The 11622-nt window shown below is 34.2% G+C and overlaps 2 long non-coding RNA genes across 3 annotated transcripts in view; one reads left to right on the top strand and one right to left on the bottom strand.

Annotated features, from left to right (window-relative positions):
* Nucleotides 1–4336, top strand: part of LOC117121542 — an 8074-nt gene extending 3738 nt beyond the window's left edge. Inside the window, exons 2-3 of the long non-coding RNA XR_004447579.1 lie at nucleotides 1482–1548; nucleotides 3236–4336. This is a non-coding gene — a long non-coding RNA (uncharacterized LOC117121542). The remainder of the gene's footprint in view (nucleotides 1–1481; nucleotides 1549–3235) is intronic.
* Nucleotides 4337–4429: 93 nt separating this feature from the next.
* Nucleotides 4430–11622, bottom strand: part of LOC117121543 — an 11175-nt gene continuing 3982 nt past the window's right edge. The window contains exons 1-5 of one of the 2 annotated variants that reach the window (XR_004447580.1): nucleotides 10516–10577; nucleotides 7891–7996; nucleotides 6582–6684; nucleotides 5497–5571; nucleotides 4430–4967 (exon numbers count right to left, since the gene is read on the bottom strand). This is a non-coding gene — a long non-coding RNA (uncharacterized LOC117121543). Of the gene's footprint in view, nucleotides 4968–5496; nucleotides 5572–6581; nucleotides 6685–7890; nucleotides 7997–10515; nucleotides 10578–11622 lie in introns of those variants that run through there. The other variant, XR_004447581.1, reaches the window with a different exon arrangement.

Genomic DNA, 11622 nt, shown 5'->3' on the forward strand with positions numbered 1-11622 from the left:
GGGGTTCAATCCCACGCTGTGCATTTCACTTGTGTCCTTGAGCAAGACACTTAATCTGCATAGCTTCTCTCCACCCAGGAGTATAAATGGGTAGGCCTACCAGGTGGGGTTGCCTGCTACTCTGCCAAGATGGTAGCAACACAAAGCATGTGGACCCAATGACCATTGAAAAACTTACAGCGCTTCGTATCTGTAAAGTAAAGTGCTATGTAGGACCAAATTAGATCGGATTCCTTAAAAAAATGTGGTTTTATAAAAACTAATTTGCTTCTTGTGTATAACAATTTTCATAGGTTTTTGTACCGTACATTATTTCTTTAATATTATTTCATATTTTAAACATGTTTTAACTGATTGTTAAATTGGACTTTTAAAAGGATGAACTATGTAAAATTGATTAAGTATCCAGAATAATTACAAACTTATCATATACTGTAATTGTAATGTTAGTAACTAAATATGTTCTTTGTCGAGTCTGCAGCAACGGCAGGAGCAGGGGGCCCCATTTCAATTTCCTATTACAGTACACCATCAAACTATTAAGGTGGTGACAGAGAGCGGGTTTAAGGGAGGTGGGGCTATATTTTCCTCATTTCAGAGGTGTAGACGCTCCCCCCCCCCCCCAATCCCTGGGAAAAAGAAGTTTCATCAGGGAAAATACTTTTAAAAATATCATAGGTCTATTGTACATAAAAATGGGTTCCTCATTGAGCTATTTATGATTTTTCATAAATATATCCTCATCATAGGTCCTTGAAATCTGTTGACTATTAATTAAATAATAATTGATTGTGATGGTGGAAGTGATTACAGTATCTTGATATCTATAATAATAACTGAAATTCACCAAAGTTCGTCAAATATCCATAGCTTCCTTGGCGGCCCCCTGGCCACCAGCCTAGAGGCTCACTTTGGGCAGATCAAGGTACCTTCACGTAGTTGTGTATCTAGGGAGGTGCGCACGCCCCTCCCAAAATTTCTCACATACCCCTCTCCAGTCGCCCCACTCTACTCCCCAGTTGCGCACCCTTCTAAAAATCATGTTCAAGTAGTTAGAAATCCTTAAAATCACCTTATTTTTCGAGTTACTGCCCATTGAACTTTTCATCGAGCCTCCACTTAACCTTAGCGCCCCCAATCAGCACCCCATTTCAAGACTCCTTGATACAGTATGCCATATAAAATCCCCCCCCCCCAACCTCCACGTTCAAAATATTTTGCTGCCATTGGCCTGCAGGCAGTTCCTCAGTCCTTGGATTAACTTATCAAAAGTCAACCCTCTATCAATCATGCATGATATGTAGTCTCCACCTTTAGCTCTATGTACTGGAACTCAGCCTACAATGCAACACTACAAAGCTTCTTCAAAATTACATTTATTCATATTACCCATTACACGGCACTTGTTTGTAAATAAACTGAACACTTTATTATTGTAATTTGTACAATTATTACTTATTTCTAATTATTCAATTTTTCAGGATATGAAAAATGTTGAGAGATCTTCAAGCCATGAGTACACTACCACCACCACGCAACTTGCAACAGGTAAGGAAATGATTTTCTAATTCATAAACCTAAGAAAGTGAAAATTATCATTTAATACTTTAGAACCCCTATTAAGAGGATACCTTTGGGACTAAAAAAAGGTGTCCCCTTTTAAATATGGGTGTCCCCAGAATAGGGGGACAATCCAAAAACGCAAAATTGTCCCCTTGAAAGGAGTTTTTTGGCTTGTTTACTGGTACTGGTACGGGCATTTACAATGCGCCTCTTCCTTGCGGTCATAAAGCGCAGTTCCTTTCCCTGGTCATTTGGTCCACATGCTAAGTGTTGCTGCTGGTATTCAGCGCAGGAGCAGGCAACCTCCTCAGGTACCCATTTATACTCCTGGGTGGAGAGAAGCAATGCAGATAAAGTGTCTTGCTCAAGGACACAAGCGAAATGCACAGCGAGGGATTGAAACACCTACCTCGAGGTTGGGAAACCAAACCGTTCCCGCTGTGCCAAACCGCTTCTAAACCGCTTTCATACAACGATGACATACATTTTGTATGATTTTATTTTTATTGACGAATCAGCTAAGTAGAATTAGAACTTATTTATAGCAACATTTTGCAATGCAAATACAATTTATTTATAATATGAAATCAGCACAAATGTAAAAACAACAGGTTTTACATGTTGTAGAAGTGGTTAGGTGCAGTAGATAGGTCATATGGTATGGTATACCCTCTCAATTTCATCAAACCATCACTGCATGGGTTCTCTCCACCCAGGCGTATAAAATGGGTACCTGGTGGGGTTGCCTTCACCTGCCATGTTTACCAGCAGCAACACTTAAAACATGAAGACCCAATGACTAGGGGAAAAGAAGTGCTCTGTATCTACAAAGAAAAGGCACAGTACAAATAATATAAATAATAGAATTTTAATAATAAAAAGTTCCAAATATTACTTCATGACCAAATATTCATTTTTTTATGTAAAATATTGAGCTTACTATTGGATGAATGTAGCATGAATAGAGTAACTACTTTATTAAGAATTAATTGGTAAATGTTAAAGTATGTATTTAGAATCCTATATAAAAGTACACTAAAAAGAAAGGAAACGAAATCCCCATAATTAATGGTGATGCAATGATCAAAAAAAAAATTTAAAAATTAAATAGGGGTTATTTGACCAATAGGCACACTCAGAAAGTGTCCCCATCTCCTTATTAGAGGTGTTCCCTTAATAGGGGTTGGTCGTTATGTTAGAATATATATTGCCCCTCGTTTCACAAAAAAGTGTCCCCTGTATAGGAGTGTCATAAAGAAGGGGTTCTACTGTATTACTGTATACGATTAAAGTATCAGATTTAAAATTAATTCTTAATAAGATATAAAAACAGAATAAATTTCTTACTATATTTATCATCTAATTATAAATTTTCTAATTAATTAAATTTTATAATAATATTAATAAAATTTTGAAGATAATGGTGAAAATTTTATTAATTTATTAACTATTTTATTTATATAAAAATATAGTCTATTGTATTGAAACTTTGACTAGCATATTCAAAAGTTAAATTTGTTTTATTCTTGAACAACAGTAAAGTCTGTATATAATGTATCTTGTATTATGACTACCGTAATCTTGATGATTATTGTAATACTGTACTTGTAGTTATTTAATAGTGTAATTGTATTATCATAGTGAATTAATTCTTGTTCTCTGTATTTTCCAGAAAAACACAGGCACATGTTTATTGTGGATTGCAAAGACAAGCATTCAGTACAGGTAGGCGTTTGTTAATTGCATGAAGCAGATAAACAATTGGATGTACAGCCGGATTTGTTGGAAGCTTGGATAAAATGAAGCTGATCAACTGGGGCAAACCCAAGCTGTTATATAAAGAAGGTTGAGCGAAGAAATGCATTGTGGGGAATCAGGACTGATTAGTTTGACACTCTGGTAACTGAAGATTAGTAACGTCAGACTTTGAGATGAAGCGTGGAAGTCAAACTTAATGCATAGTAATGAAGCAATGAACTTTGCAAAATAGACCGATATGTTTGAACTATGCAACGTACAACAAACTGGTACTTGGAGCTTAGTGAACACTGCTGTATTGAGATGAAGCATATAAATTGTGGAAAGTCTAAAACCACAACAGATATTTGTTGTGCATTCATAGAATGAACAATTATGAATTGAAGTACTGTTTGCCAAGTGAACTTTGTAATTTATTATGTAATGTAAAAGTGTTTACCTTTCAAAATGCCGATGTTTTTGTCTGATTCTGGACCTAGTTAAATAGAATGTTGGTCCGATTTTGAACTTAATTTAAAATGTTGGTCCCATTGTGGACTTAGTTAAAATTCTGGACTTGGTTAAAATGGCTTTTAGGTAAAATTCTAAACTTAAAATTTTGATCAAAGTCTGGTCTGTAGAGTAGTGTAAGCTATTGGTCCTACCTTGGACCTAGTGTAAAATCCTGGATTTAGTGTAAATTGTTGGTCCTTTTGGACTTAATTATTTATGTCCTATCTTGGACTTAGTGTAAAATTCTGGATTTAGTTAAAATTATGGAATTAGTGTAAATTATTGGTCCAATTCTGGACTTAGTTAAAATTCTGGAATTAGTGGAAATGGTTGAGTCCCATTCTGGACTTAGTGTAAATTATTGGTCCAATTCTGGACTTAGTTAAAATTCTTAGTGTAAATTATTGGTCCAATTCTGGACTTAGTTAAAATTCTGGAATTAGTGTAAATGGTTGAGTCCTATTCTGGACTTAGTTAAAATTCTGGACTTGTATAAATGGTTGAGTCCATTCTGGACTTAGTGTAAATTATTGTTCCAATTCTGGAATTAGTGTAAATGGTTGAGTCCTATTCTGGACTTAGTGTAAATTATTGGTCCAATTCTGGACTTGTGTAAATGGTTGAGTCCTATTCTGGACTTAGTTAAAATTCTGGACTTGTGTATGGTTGAGTCCTATTCTGGACTTAGTTAAAATTCTGAACTTGTGTAAATGGTTGAGTCCTATTCTGGACTTAGTTAAAATTCTGGACTTGAATAAAACTGATTGCAACACTATTTCATTGTACTACAACTCATTTGTAGTGTACTGTATTTCAAACAACACATACTGTACAATCCAATAAATCTTAACGAAACTTTTTTTGAAAATTTCGTCAGCGTCTCACGCAAAAAGACAGTTGGGATTATCCAAGCGGAAGCGATCGCCTATGATAGGCGATCGCCACGTGTGGAACCTACGCGCCACCCACCACCCTTGGCCCCGCTGAAAGATATATATGCCTCTCAGAAGTTGTTCTTGACTTGGTGTTAGTTCTGCAGTTTTGCTGGTTTTTGCAGTTCTAGCTGAATTCAATGAATATTCATCATTTCCCTGCCTGGTAATGAGGACTGCTGGTCTGGTGAATATGCAAATGAATTAATTGTAGCAAGCTATCTGCAATTAAAAAGATTTTAAAAATGGATATTAGATTTAAGCAATAAAAATTAAGACTTCTATTAATTCTATTATTTTCTAAATAATTGCTTAATAACATGCTTTCATTTATTAAAGAAAATTCTACATTCATTAACTTTATACAAATTCAACATCAACACAAGTTCAATAAAACCTGACTATAATATATCCGAAGACAATACTTATCAATGTGCAGACCCTTCTTGGTGAGTTCACAGTGAACTTTCCTGAATGGTGATTTACGTATTGTAACATAACAAGCATGATACAGGCCTTGTAATTTGGGCAACATGCTGTCATTTAAATGATGGTGTATTGCCCAAAATGAGGAAAAATATATTTCCATGGTAGGACTGAAATTGGATTAGCACAATTTGAAATAAAAAAAAAAATAATAATAATTTTAAGGACTAAAAATTACAATAAACAAAATTAAATTAAACTACTGTAAAACTAAGATTAACTATGGCTACAACATCACAAACAAATGAAATGTCTTTCCACTTACTTTTGGTGTTGTCCATTCTTCTATATCTCTTGAACCTGTTAGTCAAGTCAATCTGCCTGCTTACCGAATGCTACTCTATAAAATATGAAGATAAAATACTGAAAGTGTAACGTCATACACATTTATTGTGTACACGATAAAAAAATATTTTCCACAAATCAAATGACGCCATAATGATGGGAAAACGATAAAATCGTAGTAGTAAAATGACTTTATCGTTTTCTCATGTTTATTACGTCATTTGATTTGATTTTGATTTTTGTGTATAAACGATAAATCGTTATCGAATTGTGCTAGTGTGAAAACTTCTCTTATTTTCTATATAAACAATTGTTTTTTAGCATTTTATCGTTATCATTGCAAGTATAAACAGGCCTTATATTAAAAACATTGAAAGTATAACACTGTCATACATTGGTTTGAATTGCAAGCAATTTGAAAACACTATAAAGAAAGATAACGGGTGGTTATTAGTAATTTCGATAATTTAAAATGAGGACATTATTAGAACGACGAAAGCTTAAATACCATTCATTTTGGTTCAGATGCTGTAGCTATGAATTTATGAAAGCCAAAATATTTAAAGGGTCCATAATGGGGAACTTTGCTTCAAACTATGCATTACATATTTTAAAAGACTAAAAGCCAAAAAAAATACAAAATTTAAATAAGTTAGAAAAGAATAACACTTTTGCATCTTTTTAAAGTATATGTGTTTAAAATTAATTTATGTTACAATCGTAATGACTGGTAATGGTATAGGTATTTTTAATGCACCTCTTCCTTGAGGTTATATAGCACAATGTTTACCCTGGTCATTGGGTCCACTTGGTTTAAGTTGGTAATCAGTGAAAGAGCAGGCAACCCAACTAGGTACCGAGTACCAGGTGGAGAGAAGCATGCAGATATAGTGTCTTGCTATTAGGATGAAAGTGAAATGCACAGAGAGAGATTGAAACCTCGAGGTTGAGAAACCGAACCGTTCCTGCTGTGCCATACCAAATGATTTACATAGCACTGACATGATGTATACTATCAAGCAATTGGTGGAATCTCAATAAAACAAATCAAGTAAATATACTCACATTAGTTTTCAAATCTTGATTTGCGCCACATTGAATCAAAACATCAACGACTTGAGGATTTTCATTGAATGATGCACTTATTAATACCATCCATCCATCCATCCTACAAAATAAAATATTTATTTCAAATCATTATAGAAATTGAACTAAAAACAAACATCGTAATTAATAATGTGTATAACATCAATCGTGCGTGATGCTCCGACTGTCGGCGATGCGGTCATGCATGAAATTCATTAAAATTCTGGACTTGGTTAAAATTGTTTATAGATAAAATTCTGAACTTCAGTTAAATTTTTAGACCAATTCTGAACTTGGTTAAAATTTTAGAATTAGTGTAAATTATTAGTCCTATCTTGGACTTAGTATAAAATCCTGGACTTCATAGTGTAAATTGTTGCTCCTTTTGGACTTAGTGTAAAATGTTGGTCCAAATCTGGACTTGGTTAAAATTATTGAATTAATAGTGTAAATTATTATGTGATATCTTGGACTTAGTGCAAAATTCTGGATTTAGTTAAATTTCTAGAATTAAATTTCTAGAATTAGTGTAAATGGTAGAGTCCTATTCTGGACTTGTAAAGTGTGAAATGTTGGTCCAATTGTGGACTTGGTTAAAATTCTGGAATTAGTGTAAATGGTTGAGTCCTATTCTGGACTTGAGAGTTCACAATAGGCTCTCCTATTGGTGCTTGGCACAATGAAACATTGCAAACTCAGATATGAGATTGTAAATGTTTGATGATACTGAGTTTACATCAATTATGGTGATATGGAATGAATGGAAAACGAATAGGATTAAAGTCTAAGCTAAGATATGAAATACAAAAGTATATATAATTGTAAAAATAAACGAAGAAAAAAAATATTTTACCATGACTGATTTCTTAAGTCAAATTATTATTGTTATCAGGGGCTGATCCAATAACACGCGATACTAGGCCTACATCACAATTTGTAAGTGGTTTGGCGCAGTGGGAACAGTCTGGTTTCCCAACCTTGAGGTCAGGGCTTCAACCCCTCACTGTGCATTTCACTTGCGACACTTTATCTGCATTGCTTCTCTCCACCTACTGTAGGAGTAATTTATGTGTATCTGGTAGGGTTTATTTGCCAAAATGTGCTGATTTAGCTGCGGAAACTTATGGAATATTCCCCCAGGGAGCTTGAGTTTGCGTTCAATAGGCGTTTAATCCAATGACTGGGGGTAGTAATATGAATCACCTAGAGGACTTGTTGGCGTTAAGCACCATATAAGCGTCTACATGTTTATTATTAATTTTTAAAAATGAAATATCTTTCCACTTACCAACATCTGGTATTCTTGTGTTGTTATCCACTTTCTCACATAGCAGAACATCATGTTGCTTAAGTTGTCAGTCACGTCATGCTGCCAGCTATACCAACATGCCCCTCTATAAAATAAGAGGAATAAATCAAAAACATAAATTAAAATTAAATAAATAAGCAAGTTTTAAAACAACATTTATGAAGCTGACTTATACGAATACATTGTGGCAGGCCGACAAGATTGTGTACTTCTACATTTTTATAATAATTCTCTATTATAGGTCTGCGAGTCTTTCTAATATACACTAGCCTAAATTACAGTACTGTTTGTACCCTTTTTTTTTCAACATCAACTATGATAGGCCTTATTTTGTTAAAATGAGGGAATTTCTTCTCATGTACACCCAGAGTACACGAGAAGCACACACGCAAGACAAGTGACCATTATTTTTATTTCACGGTAAACGGAGGGGTGTGGCCAGCCACCCTATTCACTCCCCCACCCCCTAAGTCCGCCACTGCAGATTACTTGAGATCTGAGGTCTGAATTTTCCAGATCTGAGATTTGCACACCCAGAACTAAATCCCTTTTCCAATTAAAACTTAACAGCCAGTGTAAACCTGTCTCTTATACACATCTAGATGTGTATAAGAGACAGGGGGTAGGGTGAAGGAAGGATATCTGCAGTCACACTCCTATGCCCATGATTTAAAAAATAAATTATAACATGAATGATATTCAATATTATACATTTGTAATTTGTTTACAACCTATTTTTAGAAGTATTAATGTCAAATTATCATTTTAAAATATTACAATAGAGGGTGGTAATCAGTATTTTGTGTTAATATAACTTGAGTTTGAATATGAATTTACGAAGGGTTATTAAATTCAAAGTACAGCTAAGTTGTTAATGTGTTTCATGTTAATGGATGAATAAGGAGAAAAGTGTCAACCAACTGACTAGTTTTACCAAAAAAAATATGGTTATACTGGTACTATAAAAATATTATATTCTTTAAATTTCTAGCATTACATTAATTACCAAGGAAGCTTGGTTTTAATACAGTTGAACTTGCCTAAGTCAAACGAATCTGAAATGCCATTGGAAAGTTGTTTAATTATTAGATAAAATTTGACTTTCAGATTCATTAATTACTGTAAAATACAACAATTTGGCTTGTAAAATAAGATCGCCTTAGAAATGATTCGCGTTAGGCAAAGTCGCATTAGGCAAGTTAAAAGAATTACGGTGATTATGGCGATTTTTTTAATTGGGTTGAATGCACATTTTTAACTTGTTTGTTTTCAAATAAATTTCTGTTATTTTAAAAAGCTATCTTAAATCTTCATGTACTTCTGAGAGATCTGTTTGTGATCTGTTTAAATGAGCTCTAAGATAGCTTTTATTGTCCATTAAAAATATCAGAAATTCATTTGAAACCAAGCAATGTGCAATCAACCCAATTTCAAAAACAAAGTGGCTATGTTTACGCCAAGATGTAGTGCCTTTAAGATAGCGAGAGTAATTTTTAAGGGAAGGGTAATGCAAAGCCAAGCTATTCAACCCCACTCCCTGAATTTGCTTTGAATTTAGGACAAATTGAGTAGCTTTTATATGACAAATGTAAACGTGTTAATAAAAAAGGGAAAGGTTGTGTACCAAGCATTTACCTATAGATTTTTATGATCAGTTTTCATGAATATCAAGCCATTCCTAGCCCCAAGCTTGGAATAATCATCATATTGAACTCCGATCCACCTGGAATGTGATACAATGGGAGTGGAATGTGGAGTAGGACCGAAGCAGCCACGAGCCAGAATGGCCACCAATGAGTAAAGCTTATGGAACGCCGGTGATGCATGCACAATTAATAAAGAGTATCTCTCACTAAATACAACACACACCAAACATGTACAATTATGCTTTTATTTATATTAATGCATATAGGCCCAACAGTAACATGAAGAGAGAAGTGCAGGCCAACTTTATTTGCTCAACATTTGAATTACCAAAACAAAATACAGTATAAAATATGATAGTGTTACCACCGTCATGTGACTGTGATAATTCAACCACTGAGAATAATAAATATATATAAAGCTTCTGCTTTACATGACTTTTTGAGTAGCTATTTTGCAAATAAATGGTTCATTTCGTTAAAAAATTTTGGCTCTATTAATTATTCATGATTTAAGCTGCAACAGTGAAGTTAGCAAGTCTGAAATGAGGAAGCTAGAAAAGCTACTCAAAAAATCATGTAAAGCTGAAGCTATTTGAATTTTTTCAGCAAGTGTAAACAATTCAGCGTTTATCACAAGTTTATATTATATATTATAATAGTATATAATATAGCAAACCAACCAGTAAACAATAAGCGAGCGTACTGTACAGTTTGTGCATACACACATTGGCGGCCGTTCTGGCTGGCGGTCGCTTGCCTAGGCTAGGCCTTTAGATTAGGCCTTGAGTAGCTAGGCCTAGCCTAGGGCCTAACCTAGGCCTCATCTCAAAAGCAACAATAATTTATATCAGTCCAGACTTACCCTACACTCTCTGTACGCCTAAACGCTATCGTCAACAAAATCAGATTTGGTTTAACTAATTAAGCAATATTTTACACGTAGGCCTACAATACTTACATTTTTCAGGTAAAAATGTTGGCCAAAAATGTTCCGGTACGTCCATGTGTTGTTGTTTACCTGGGAAGCGCCATCTATGGTTGTAGAAAAAACAACAGGCTTACAGTTAGCGCCCCAATCGGCCGATCAATGAAGAACAATTTCTCATGAATATGACCACCGGGATTTATCCCAAGATCTCGGGATTTTTTATGACACTTTGGGATTTCTTGTTAACTTTTCATTCAATCTTGGAATTGAATGATATGGAATTTTTATTTATTTAATAAAAAGCTGCTAATGGTCATAACAACACCATTTGACAGTTGTGGATTAGGGCCTGTTCATGTTCAAAATAAAAGAGCCATTTTGGAAGTTCAGGAATTTTTTTCAATTCTTTTGATACGGCTATTGTTTAAATCAATTTTCATCACTTTCAAAAATAATAAGGTGCGTTTTTAAGTTAAATTTGATATGTGTCCTCGATATGCTGATTGGGTCTATACGTAGGGCTAAAAGTTGAGCAAGAATAACCTTGATGCAGGAAATATCGCACCGTCTCATACTTTTCATTTTAATAAAAAAAAAAAAAATCCATCAAAAACACTACCCTTACCAGCTTAAACCTCCCGAAAAAGTTAAACGTTAACACCTTTTATTAGAAATAATGAGTTATACTTGAATATCTTCTGTGCAATAATAATAATAATAATGCTCAGGGAGTGGTGGATTTAGGCCTAACAAACCTCCTTAACAAAAAAAGAATCAGCTTAAATTCGTCTTAACCAGGCTAGGTTTTTTAAGATACAGATTAATGTGATATTGTATGGTTCCCTTTGATGTTTATCCCTTTGCAAGCTTTTATAAAGTTTTTTTTTTAATAAAAAAATTACAACTTTTAAATAAAGAATATCTTTTAAATGAAATTATTGTATAGGCCTACCAATATTACTACAGTATATTATTTATGATACGTCTATTGCGTCTGTAAAATATTTGTCCAAAATCCTTTAAAACAGTCCTCAAAACGTTCTGACTGTACCCCCACTAGGGGTCTTTACTAGGCTCTAGACCCCCAGCATGACACACCCTGTCACAAACCCACCCCGCTCGGTCGGTACTATGTAT

This window comes from Anneissia japonica, unplaced genomic scaffold, assembly GCF_011630105.1.
Source record: "Anneissia japonica isolate Jap-2015-1 unplaced genomic scaffold, ASM1163010v1 scaffold287921_len548085_cov176, whole genome shotgun sequence".
NCBI classification, from domain to species: Eukaryota; Metazoa; Echinodermata; class Crinoidea; order Comatulida; family Comatulidae; genus Anneissia; species Anneissia japonica.